At 33.9% G+C, this 14,179-nt stretch overlaps 1 pseudogene; it reads right to left on the minus strand.

Moving 5' to 3' along the window:
- Positions 1–4,942: 4,942 nt before the first annotated feature.
- On the minus strand, positions 4,943–11,127 carry LOC120197924 (annotated as a pseudogene).
- Positions 11,128–14,179: the final 3,052 nt, after the last annotated feature.

Raw genomic sequence — 14,179 nt, forward strand, 5'->3', positions numbered from 1 at the left:
AAATTTGGCGGCACTATTTGTATGGCAAACGTTGCTAAATCTTCACTGATCATAAGAGTTTGAAGTATTTGTTGACTCAAAAGGAGTTAAATTTGAGGCGAAGAAGATGGATGAAATTGCTGAAAGATTATGACGCGATCATTAATTACTATCATAGGAAAGCTAATATAGTAGCGGATGCTCTTAATCGAAAGACTTTTACCGCTTTGCGTAGTTTGGACGCTCAAGTGGTGCTAAAAGAAAATGGTGCATTGATGCTGAGTTAAGGTTGAAACCATTGTTGATAGATCGAATCAAGGAATTACAAATGAAAGATAATAAATGTTTGGCTTGGTTTGATCGAGTAGAGAAATGTGGACTTGAGGACTTTGAGGTTAAATCAAATGGATGCTTAAATTTCAAAAATCGAGTGTGTATTCCTAATGATTGTGAGCTGAAATAAGATATTTTGTATGAAACACATTGTAGTCCCTTAACGATACACACAGGAGGGAACAAGATGTATCAAGATTTGAAAGAGCGTTATTAGTGGCCGGGTATGAAGAAAGATATTACATAATTTGTAGCAAAGTGTTTAAATTGTCAATAAGTGAAAACTGAGCATCAGGTGCCTTCCGGTTTGTTGCAATCCATCTCAATTCCGCAGTGGAAATGGGAAAGCATTACGATGGACTTCGTCATAGGTTTGCCTTTGTCACCAGGTAAAAAGGATTTGATTTGGGTAATTGTTGATCGTCTTACGAAGACTGCACATTTCATTCATGTAAGGATGGATTTCTCTGTGGAGAAACATGCATAATTGTATATCAAAGAGATAGTAAGGTTGCGTGGTATTCCAATCTCGATAGTTTCTGATAGAAATCTCAGATTCACTTCTAGACTCTGGAAATCTTTGCAATGAGCTTTGGGTACCCGATTGAATTTTAGCACGATGTTTCATCCTCAGACTAATGGACAAGCAGAGCGAACAATTCAGATTCTAGAAGATATGCTGAGAGCGTGTGTGATTGATTTTGTTGGATTTGCCTACAATAACAACTACCAATCCAGTATCAAGATAGCACCGTATGAAGCATTATATGGAAGAAAGTGTAGAACACCATTTAATTGGTATAAATTAAAGGACAAAGAAGTTCATGGTATCAAAGAAGTGGAAGAAAAAGTTCAAGTGATTCAGCACAATTTGAAAGTTGCCTCAGACAGAAAAAAGTCTTACGCCGATTTGAAAAGAAAAGAGATTGAATTTCAAGATGGTGATAAGGTGTTTTTGAAAGTATCACATTGGAAGAAAGTTCTTCGTTTTGGGTGTAAAGGAAAGCCGAGTCCCAGGTTCATTGGACCTTATAAAATTCTGAAAAGGGCTGGTCCTGTAGTTTATCAGTTAGCGTTGCCACCAGAGATAGAAAAGATTCACAATGTCTTCCATATGTCTATGCTTCGGCAGTATCGATATGATCCTGCGCACATCATAACTCCAGATGAAATCAAAGTTCAATCCGATTTAACATATGAAGAAGAACTGGTTCAGATTTTAGCTTTCGAAAGCAAGTAGTTGAGGAATAAAACTATTCCACCAGTGAAGGTTCTGTGGAGAAATCCTAAAGTATAAGAAGCTACATGGGAGCGTGAGGAAGATATGAGGGAACAATATCCCCACCTTTTTGTGCAATGAAAATTCGAGGACGAATTTTCTTAAGGGGGAGATTTGTAACATCTCAAGTATCGGTTCAGTGACCAAATTGTAAGAACTTTTAAATTTAGTGGTTGAATTAGGATAATGTGATAATTCAATGATTTATGACAGAATTTGTGTTGGTTATTATAGCAAATATGGATGTTTAACAAGGGTAAAATGGTAACTTGTAGGGGAATGCTATTTTTAGGATAAAAATGATGGAATAAGAGAAGTCTGGAAGCTTTTCCTTATTTTCTTCCTTATTCTCTTCTTCCTTCACGTGAGCTCCTTCTTCAAAGGTAAGAATATTAATTAGGTGTTGTTACTTTGATTGTTGGATTAGTAATGGAAGTTTTAATGTTATATAAGTTAAAGAAAAGCTTATATAGCATTAAAACAACAATATGAGTGTTTTAGAGATAGATTTGTAAAATAGGTTTTTAAGTGAATTGTTATTATGTAGTTTTTGAAGTTTTAAGTGGATATTTGACTTGTTAATAGTCTAATTAAAAGATTAAGAGTGCTAGAATTGGGTAATAACATGTTTGAATGTGGAGTATGATTTGCAGATTAAAGTGTTTAAACGAGAATTTGGGATGTTTGAGAGTTATAAATGTGTACAAGTTGGTTTGAAGGTATAAATGTGAGTTCATAAACTCAAAGAATGTGTTTAAGAGAGTTTTTTGGTGGATTATAAGTTGAACACGTGTGATTGTATGAGTGTGTATTGGTACACTGAGGAGTGTATCGATACCCTCAAAACATCGAATGTTATTTGTGTATCGATACACTGAGGAGTGTATCGATACACCCAAAACATCAAGTGCTATTTGTGTATCGGTACACTGAGGAGTGTATCGATACACCTAAAATATCGAGTGCTATTTTTGTATCGGTACACTAAGGAGTGTATCAATACCCCCAAGTATGAAATGAAAAATAAGGTTCTTGTATATCAAGTTATTATGATTTGATTTAATTGAGATGAGATTGATTCTAGATTGTTTGTGTAGTGACCGAACACAAGTGAATTACCAGTTAGCTTGGCATTTCAAATATCGACTTGAAAATATTTGGATTAGACTTTAGTGAGGCAAAGGTGAGTGCAACTTCTCTTTTAGTAATAAATTTGAGGAAGACTTGCGATAAGCCAACCTCAATGTTTTCGATCCAAAACTATATGTTTTTTTTATGTTTTATTAAAATGTTTTATTCAGTTTCCAAATTCTACAAATTATGTATTATGACTATGTGTTATGAATATATGAACCTTGAAAATGTGAATATGAGCTTTGAACCAGTGAATGTGAATATACTCTATGACAGAGAAGCTATGTGAATAAGAAATACTTTGAATAAGGATTAAACTTAATTATATGATTAAAAGCCCAATGTATATGTATGATGATTAGAGGTATATTTGGCATGCCAAGAGTCGAGGGTCTACGTGGTCCTTCGGGACAAATATGTGGCACTTCGATACAACCCTATGTGGCACTTCAATGCAACCTATGTGGTCCTTCAGGACAATTATGTGGCATTTCGATGCAAATTACGAGTTGTGGTGACAACATTAGTGCACAACTGCATAGTACTCAAATACCTAGAGTTCTCAATAGTATACCTTGGGCACTTGAAACAAAGACATTCAGAGTATAATTCATCCTAAGTAAACCTTTGATATGGAAATAAAGAAAGTTCTTGAAAAACATTTTCGAATAATGCAAAGAAGATTTCTATAAATTAATTAGCACTATTAGTAATGCCTCACTAAGTCATCGACTTAGCGTGTGTTCTTTCACGTGTAGGGTTGAAGAAAGCTGACGAGTGATTTGGGGTTGAGGATAACATACGCTTCTGAAGGCCATATCAATACAAATTGAATGTAGGTTTTGTTTCTTTTGTAAACTGTTGGCATGTATTATACATTTAATTTAAAATGCTCTGGTCGATTTTGTAACCTTGTATAATTTTGGTATTTTGTAAACTCTTACTTTTTTGGGTTATGTAAATTATTAAGATTTTATGTGAAATGATTTTTATATTTGAGATGGTATTATTTCTTTATTTGGATTGGAACAATAATTTTTAAAATTATGCCTATTTGTGAATTTTGTATGTTTGAGAAGTCAAATGTAACACATCAGATTCGTATCAGGGTAAGGTACGGGTTAGGGTGTTACACCCAAGGTATTCCTTGGGTAGGCTCTAAGGCCCCAAGGTACTCCTTTAAGTAGTCTCACACTTCTGGCTTCTGGGGAACTGTATATCGGCGTTTGAGTGGAGGGTACTACATTGATTTTAAAAATAAGTTTACTGAAATAAACTACTATTGTTTTAAACTACTATTACATTTTATTATAGTTTTGAAGGAACACATTAGATGTCTGTTTTTAATCTCCTGAACCTGGTCCTCTAAACGTTTCCTTTTAACTGTAAGCTTCGTGTCTTTTATTTAAAGAAATTACAGTGGAACCTCAGCTCATCACAAAAACCTGTAGAAGCCTGAATCAATAATGAAATTTTATGCTTGACATTTATCTACATGCCCTTCAGTACCATCAAGTAGTTTTGTATTACTGAGCTTCCCAAAGCTCACTCTTTACTCACAATTTCAGGTTAAAAAAATCGATCCAGTGCAACTAACAACTTCAGTATTGGGAGTTCCTTCGGCTTTGCTTACAGAGTACGGTACAATGTGTAATTAGTGGCATGTAGGCCACATTTGATTTTTTTATATATTGAGTCTGGAACTTGTATGATTTTAATTCTGTTTGTAATATATGAATGGTTTTCTGAACTTGTATTTTATTTATAAATTATTTTATGATTTTACACGTTTCAACAAAAAAATTAATTTTTCCTGGATTTTTACTGTGGGTCGCTCCGATGGCTCTAATATGATACCTCAGATCAGACCGGATCACCTGTATCGATCTGAGGGTGTTACAAAACGTATGACTTACATGGAGAAATATGCATAAACTTTCACGATGTTTGGCAGAACAGAATATCATTCCATTTAAGTATGACCCAAAATTGCAATTAGGAAACCAGACTCACCGAGGAAGATGCAGTATGAAATAATGGACCTTTTATTTCTTCTACTTATCATTTAGAAATGTCAACTACAAATACCCCATAAATAATATATGCTAAGGATGCTCATGTTGTGTCATTTTGTGTGAGTTCAAATTCCGGTATTTACTTTAGGAATGTAATACCTTTTCATTTAATTAAAAAAAGAACTCATTTTGAGTTTTCAACCACCTGTGGGCTTAGATTTCACCATCCCAAAGTTCTTCAACGGTTATGTATACACCACAAGTCGGGTGTACAACTTCACTGCCTCTAATTAGCTTCTCATGGAAGTTCACATTTTCAAATACATTTCCCGAATTTGAGGAGGCGATGATGATGATGATGAAATGAAGTTGACACTTGCTTGCTCAATTTCAGAAAACTTGGAAAGCAAATCTTTAGGGATAGACCAGTTAAAAATGTCAAGGTTTTCCTTCAGTCTAGCCTCACTATTGCTCTTAGGCAGTATATTATGCCATATTTGAAGTCCCCATCGGAGAGCTACTTGTGCCGGAGATCTTCCCAATCGCTCTGCAACCGTCTTCAGAAACGGATTTTCCTGGACCTTTCTCCTACTATCATCTCCACGGCTACTCAAGGGTGAATGTGTTGAGCACATGCACCGAAAGTGCATGTTGAAAAAAAAAATTCAAAAAGCATTAAATGCACCGAAAGGCACATCAAATTTTGTTGAAATTTGCTAATGGGATAATCTTAATTTTAGTCATTATAATTTAGGGTATTTACAAATTAGTCCTTAAAGCTTCAACTATAAATACCCTAGCTCATTTAGCTTCAAAACCATCCCAAAACATTCTAGCTTTCTTCCAATACTAGAGAGAATTTAGAGAGTTTCTTGAGAGTTGTTTTCTCCTTTTTTTTATCAAGAGAGAATTATCATTGTTTTCTCCTTAGTAGATCGAGAGAGGTTGTAGTTCCTATTTTTTCTCATAGTGAAATTCTTCTACTGTTGCCCGTGGTTTTTACCCTATATTATTTAGGGGTTTTCCACGTAAATTTTGTGCCTATTTTATCTTCAATTTTTATTTTCTCAAATTATCAGTTGCATTTTTGCTCTATTCGATAGCTGTCTTCCGCAACAATTGGTATCAGAGCTAGATTAGCGTGTGTAATATCTGCTTATTATCTTTGTGGTTACTACCAAAAAGTGGATCCTCCAACATAAGAAAGTAAGAAGATATTACCCATTCTTTGAAGGTTCCAGAGAACTATTCACGATAGTGAAATAGTGGGAGTTATCCGCAATAGAAGTTATGGCAACGAAATTTGATATTGAAAAATTTAATGGGAGAAATTTCTCATTGTGAAAATTGAAGATGAAGGCCATCCAGAGGAAAGACGGTTGTCTAGCAGCTATCAATGAAAGGCCGATAGATTTCACAGAAAACAACAAATGGATCGAAATGAACGGGAATGCTATGGCAAACTTTCATCTAGCATTAGCAGATGAAGTATTGTCAAGCATCGAGGAGAAGAAGACAACTAAGGAGATATGGGATCATCTCACCAAATTGTACGAGGCCATATCATTGCACAATAAAATTTTCCTTAAGAGGAAATTGTACACTCTCCGTATGCCAGAATCTACTTCATGACGGAGCACTTAAACACACTGAACACATTATTTTCTTAGCTTACATCCTTAAGATGTACAATAGGAGAACAAGAACGTGCTGAACTTCTACTTCAAAGTCTACCTGATTCGTATGATCAACTCATCATCAACTTGACAAACAGTAATGTCACCAGTCTAGTCTTCGATGATGTTGCAGCTGCTGTTCTATAAGAAGAAAATCGGCGCAAGAACAAGGAAGACATACAAGTAAATCTGCAACAAGCAGAAGCATTGATAACGATGAAAGGGAGATCAACAGAACGTGGCCAAAGCAACAGTCACAAACATGGTAGATCGAAGTCGAGGAGCAAGAAGAATTTAAAGTGCTACAACTGTGGAAAGAAATATCACTTGAAGAAGGATTGTTGGAGTCTAAATAAAAACTCCAATTCACAAGGTAATATCGCAAACACTTCAGATGATGGAGATGCTCTATGCTGTGAAGCGTCAACCACCGTGGAAGGCAAAAAAAGATTTGCAGATATATGACTCATTGATTCAGGAGCAACATATCACATGACCTCAAGAAGAGAATGGTTCCATCAGTATGAACCTGTCTCAGGAGGATCTGTGTATAGTTGCAATGATCATGCCTTAGAGATCATTGGCGTGGGAACCATCAAATTGAAGATGTATGATGGAACAATTAAAGTTGTTCGATATGTGCGGCACGTGAAAGGCCTAAAGAAAAATTTATTATCCTACGAATTGTTGGATAATAATGCAAGCAAGATTGAAACCCGGAAAGGAATCATGAAGGTGTTCCGTGGAACGCTTGTGGTGCTGAAAGTCGAAAAGATAGCAGCAAACTTGTACATGCTGAAGGGATAGACTTTACTAGAAGCAGAAGCCTCTGTTGCCTTATGTAGTTCAGATTCTGCAATGTTATGGCATCAGAAACTTGGACACTTGTCAGAACAAGGAATAAAAGTCCTTGTGGAGCAAAAACTACTTACAGGCTTAACAAAGGTAACAATTCCTTTGTGTGAGCATTGCATAACAAGTAAGCAGCACCGGTTGAAATTCAACAAATCAAATTCTAAAGGCAAAAGTGTTCTAGAATTGGTTCACTCTGACGTATGGCAAGCACCAGTTACATCCCTAGGCGGAGCAAAATACTTTGTCTCATTTATTGATGACTACTCCAAGAGATATTGGGTGTACCCTATTAAGAAGAAGTCATATGTGTTTTCAACTTTCAAAAACTTCAAAGCGTGGGTGGAACTTGATTCTGGAAATAAGATCAAGTGTTTCAGAACAGATAATGGAAGAGAATACACAAGTGAAGAATTTGATGACTTTTGCAGGAAAGAAGGCATCAAAAGACAGTTCACAATGGCGAACACTCCTCAACAAAATGGAGTGGCGGAGCGGATGAACATAACCTTGTTAAAAAGAACAAGAGCAATGTTGAGGGATGCAGGCCTAGAAAAATTATTCTGGGCAGAAACAATCAATACCGCCTGTTATTTGGTGAATCGAGATCCATCAACTGCAATAGAGCTGAAGACACCAATGGAAATGTAGACTGGTAAACCAGCTGATTATTCAAACCTCCATGTATTTGGAAGTATTGTGTACATGATGTACAACTCCCAAGAAATTTCAAAGCTGGATCCAAAATCAAGGAAATGCAAATTCTTGGGGTATGCTGATAGAGTAAAGGGGTATCGCTTGTGGGATCCCACTGCCCGTAAAGTGATCATCAGCAGGGATGTTATCTTTGTAGAAGATAAACTAAAAAGAAAAGAAGACGATGATAGTGCTCAAAAGTCAAAGACTACTCAGATACATATGGAAAAAGAGTTTGAACAAGGAGATTCTTCTGAAGCAGAACCAGCACATGATGAACAAGAACCAGAAAGTTCTGAAGCTCCAATAACTCGTCAATCAGATCGTGTGAGAAGACGTCCTAATTGGCACTCAGATTATGTTATAGAAGGTAATATTGCATACTGCCTTTTAACAGAGGACGGTGAGCTATCAACATACCAGGAGGCAATAAACAACTCAGATGCTTCACTATGGATGATGGTGATGCAAGAGGAAATTGAAGCCCTTCATAAAAATAATACATGGGACCTTGTGCCACTACCACAAAGAAGGAAGCCAATTGGTAACAAACGGGTCTTCAAAATCAAGTGAAATGGTGACGATCAAGTTGAGAGGTATCGTGCAAGACTGGTGGTCAAAGGATATGCTCAAAAATAAGGTGTTGATTTCAATGAAATATTTTCTCTTGTGGTTCGACTAACAACAGTTCGAGTAGTTTTGGCAATGTGTGTTACATTGAACTTACATCTAGAGCAGCTAGATGTTAAAACAACTTTTCTTCATGGAAATCTTGAATAAGAGATTTATATGCTCCAGCCTGAAGGTTTTGAAGAAAAAGAAAAGAAGAACTTGGTTTGTAGGTTGAACAAATCTCTGTACGGTCTAAAGCAGGCGCCGAGGTGTTGGTATAAGAGATTTGATTCCTTTATTATGTGCCTTGGATACAATAGACTTAATGCAGACCCTTGTGTTTATTTCAAGAGGTCTGGTGATAACGATTTTGTTATATTGATGTTGTATGTGGATGACATGTTGGTTGCAGGACCCAATAAAGATCATATTGAAGAATTGAAGGCACAACTGGCTAGGGAAGTTGAAATGAAGGACTTGGGATCATCAAACAAGATTCTAGGGATGCAAATTCACCGAGACAGAAGTAATAGAAAGATTTGGCTTTCACAAAAGAATTACTTGAAGAAGATCTTGTCACGATTCAGCATGCAAGATTGTAAGCCAATTTCTACCCCTCTTCCTATTAACTTCAAATTATCCTCCAGTATGAGTCCTAGCAGTTAAGAAGAGAGGATGGAGATGTCTCGAGTACCGTATGCATCAGCAGTGGGAAGTTTAATTTTCGCTATGATATACACAAGATCAGACATTGCACAAGCAGTGGGAGTGGTTAGTCGGTACATGGCGAATCCAGACAAAGAGCATTGGAATATTGTAAAGAGGATCCTAAGATACATCAAAGAGACCTTAAATGTTGCATTATGTTACGGAGGATCAAACTTACTAATCAATGGTTATGTAGATTCTGACTATGCAGGAGATTTGGATAAAAGCAAATCTACTACAGGATATGTGTTCAAAATTGCTGGTGGAGCTGTAAGCTGGGTTTCAAAATTGCAGTCAGTTGTGGCTAAATCCACAACAGAGGTAGAATATGTAGCAGCTACATAAGCTAGTAAAGAAGCAATTTGGTTGAAGATGTTATTGGAGGAGCTTGGGCACAATCAAGAGTATGTCTCTCTGTTTTGTGACAGTCAAAGCGCCTTGCATCTAGCAAGGAATCCAGCATTTCATTAAAGGAAAAAGCACATACGAGTTCAATACCATTTCATTAATGAAAAGGTGGAAGAAGGAATAGTACATATGCAGAAGATTCATGCCAAAGACAACATAGCAGATTTCATGACAAAGGCGATCAACGCTGATAAATTTACTTGGTGTCGATCATCTTGTGGCCTGTCAGAAGCATAAGCAACATGATGGTACAAGGTAGAAAGAATGGTGTGAAGATATGATTGTTCCAATCAAATCTTCAAGTGGGAGATTGTTGAGCACATGCACCGAAAGTGCATGTTGAAATTTTTTTTTCAAAAAGCATTAAATGCACCGAAAGGCACAGCAAATTTTGTTGAAATTTGCTAATGGGATAATCTCAATTTTAGTCATTATAATTTAGGGTATTTACAAATTAGTCCTTAAAGCTTCAACTATAAATACCCTAGCTCATTTAGCTTCAAAACCATCCCAAAACATTCTAGCTTTCTTCCAATACTAGAGAGAATTTAGAGAGTTTCTTGAGAGTTGTTTTCTCTTTTTTTTATCAAGAGATAATTATCATTGTTTTCTCCTTGGTAGATCGAGAGAGGTTGTAATTCCTATTTTTCTCATAGTGAAATTCTTCTACCGTTGCCCGTAGTTTTTACCCTATATTATTTAAGGGTTTTCCACGTAAATTTTGTGTCTATTTTATCTTTAATTTTTATTTTCTCAAATTATCAGTTGCATTTTTGCTCTATCCGATAGTTGTCTTCTGCAACAGAATGTCCCTGAGAATTCAAACAAATTAACATCGATTACCAATACAATCAGCCTGCTCAGCTGATTCAAAATGGTTCAAATTCTTCAAACTCAGACAAGTAAATTCCCTTGCATTGACAAAATTCGTGCAGCTTTGGCTGTTGTCATACTGAGTGAAGTTCCACCTGATCAACGGCAGGAACTATGCGTGCCACTCTCAAAAGATCTCCGAGCTCCTTCGAAGAGAAATTACTCACTCCGATAGCCCGAGCCTTACCAGAATCATAAAGTGCCTCCATTGCTCTCCATGTACCGAATATGTCGGGTAGAGTCATGTTTTCGGGCTTAAGACCAACCGAACCTTTTTTAAAACTACTGGCCAGTGTATCTTCAAAATTCATCACAATTAGCAACAAATATAATGACAATTGACACTTAACTCCATAGAAAATCTTAATTTAAAAATGAAGTAAATACCAGATAGAGATCAACATAGTCAAGCTGCAAATCTTCCAAAGTTTGATTTAAAGCCTCTGGTACATCTTCGGGCAAGTGATGGGTGCACCTGCTCATTTTATATGTTGTTTAGATAGTAAAAAAAGGGGGGGGGATCCTATATTTTAAGTCCAACACTACAACCGTTTGAAAATATAACTTTCAAGTAAAACTTCCAATTTAGGGGTTTGAGGATTGCTATGCATATATAGAGGGTAAAATTACGCCCGTGACATTTTATCAATTTAATTTTAATTTAATTTGATAAATTTAATTCAGTATTAACACATGTTACCAGTTGATTGGAGAAAAATAAAATAAAAAACACAAAAATAAAGGTAAACTGAATTGAACATAAGCAACTTAGAAAGTCAAGCACACATATAATCATTAAGTCAAGACCATTTTATGGTTTATACTTGACAAACAACCTGTTATATACATCTTGTATCTTACTATTGAAAAAATAAATAAAACTTGAATTCGTAACATTTTATATATTTTAATTTAAATTCAAATCTTAACTTTGCTCACTAAGTTGGGCAGGTTTGATTTTTCCTACCTTATTTTTTTTATCACGATATGTGTCAATATCTTATTAAAAGATTAAATTTATTTAATTAAATTAAAATTAAAATCAAACTAATAGAATATATAAGTAATCATAATTAAATATATAATTCAAATTATTTAAATAATTAAATAATTTGATTGATAAAAGAAAAAAAATATCAGATTGAAATCTTGGTTACGGATATAATTTACCCATATATATATATATTACTAACTTCTTCGAGGCTAAATAAAATGAGGAAAAAAGCAAGGGGGAAGGAAAAACCATAATCACAATAAGATCGACCGAAGTTTACCCAACTTTAAAATACGGCTAACTGAAGCCAACTAAATGTAAACCGTTGGATGAGTGTGAGGTGGATCTGAACCTTTGAAAAAGAAATTTCAATTAAATGAAGGGAAACGAAAAACACCCCATGTCATTGTCACTTTGCTTGAATAGAAGTTTCAGATGATTTAAATCTTCTAGTAGGGTATATAGACTTTCAAAAAGAAAATGATTATTACTTTAATTAAGATTGTGACTAATATTTGTTTATTTATTTAAATTTCTAACTTTATTATAAAAACAGTTATTATGCTCTTACATGTACTTGTAGAAAATAAATTTTGGTCTTAACCAAAATTCTCAACGACAATCAACCATTCCATCACATCACAATACATAATAAAAAAATAGGTAATCGTAGGTAATTAAAGATAATTTTGATAAAGTTATCCGCAGTTTCCATTTTTACTCTCTCTCTCTCTCTCTCTCCTACAGTTTTAAGATGAAATTGAGAAAAAAAATAAAAGTATATAGGAAAAGCAAAAAATATAAAATTATTCGTTTGAAAGAAACGATATTGGTTTTGATGTTTGAGCTATAATTATAGTTTAAAATTTTAAAATGTGTACAAATCAAGAACCTCTATGGTTAAATGAATGATTGTTATCTCTAGAAATTTTGGATTTGAATACGTCATCTGTAGATGTATTTAAGCATTAATTGTCAAATAATTGAGACCTACATGCTATCAATTGATCAATTGATCGAAAGTGTCTTGTCACCATTTTCATCTCAAAAAAATAAATAAATATTATTTCGATATTTAATTTTGAATTTTTAGATTTAATCATTAATTTTATATATTTGATTTCGTTCTTTATTCACTTGTCAAACTTAAAAATTTGATTTTTTTCACAGAGATATATTATTTTTATAAGGATCTTATATGTGTAATTGTAATATAAATTTTAAAATTTTCATTTTAATTCCTATAATTTTAATATTTTTTTTTCAATTTGGTCTCCATGCAAAATAAAATTGCAATCTAACCAAACATGCAAGCAGCTACCACCTACCCTGACAATGTCAATGACAAGTTAAATAGGAAGAAATATTATTATCACATTAATGCTAAAATCACATCACTAGTAGATTGAACCCAACAAGTAGATTGAAAAATATTCAGCCAACAGAATCACGTCACATTATTGATAAAAAAATAAATTTATCTAAAAAATATTTAAGACTAAAAAAATTAAAATACTTGCAATGAGATTTAAACTCAAAAATTTAATAATTATTATCAACATTCTTAACCCCCAAACAAAATATTATTATTTAATAAAGAAATACATTTTATTAAAAGTGCTTTCATATTAGAATTAAATATTTTAATTTATTAATCAAAGTAGAAATAATATTTTTTTTTGTTGCCTTCCCAATTCCAAGATTTTATTTTGCCTAATCCGGATCGATCCGCGTCGTACACCTAGTCTTGGTGGATGAGTCTCCCAATAAAGATTTTCTACATACACAAAGATTCTAACTCGAAACCTTAAACGATGTCAAGCTACTTACTACTTAAACTAACACTTGTTGGTAAAATAAAAATATATTTTATATAATATAAATAAATATTATTTTAATAAATAATTTAAAAACATCAAATCTGTAAATAAATTTTACAAGTGTGTTATAGAAATAAATAAGCTCGAACTGTTGCCAATCCCAACTAATACTTCTATCAATTATACTAAGAAACAAATTGGGTTATAGTCATACGATAAAGTCCAAGCTGTAAAGTCATACGATTATTAAATAAACAAAAATAGATGATTAAGATTAACAGTATGAATTAATGGGGTTGGTTTAAGTGATAAGTAAAGTCATGTATGCGATTCGGGTTGGTCCAAATTAGTCAAGGAGAAGCCTTGGAACTGGAGGGCAACAAAAAAAAAGATTAACAGTAGGAAATGAGAAGATATTTATTAGAATAAAAATAAAGAGTTAATCACACTAGTATATTTTCACTCATTCAATAATCTTAAATCTGTCTAAAATTAAACGAATATATACAAGCAGTCATTATACCTATCTTTTATTAGGTGCAACCATTTTCAAATTTTAGACCATCAATGAATGAAGATTAACTTTAAATATATATGTATATGGAGGCAGTCCCTACCTGCCTCAATTAATAAAAATGCAAAATTTGACTTGAACTCATTGCAGGAATAGCAATCTGTTGGCCAAAAAAGAGTGTTTTTTCTTCATTTCAGACTGCACTAAATGAAGTGTAATGATAATTAATTTTTTTGGTTAATTAACCTTCTTTCTATTTATTAAGGGATTTAAATAAAGATTTATT

The sequence above is a fragment of the Hibiscus syriacus genome, unplaced genomic scaffold (assembly GCF_006381635.1).
Source record: "Hibiscus syriacus cultivar Baekdansim isolate YM2019G1 unplaced genomic scaffold, ASM638163v2 tig00117056_pilon, whole genome shotgun sequence".
In the NCBI taxonomy this organism is placed as follows: domain Eukaryota; kingdom Viridiplantae; phylum Streptophyta; class Magnoliopsida; order Malvales; family Malvaceae; genus Hibiscus; species Hibiscus syriacus.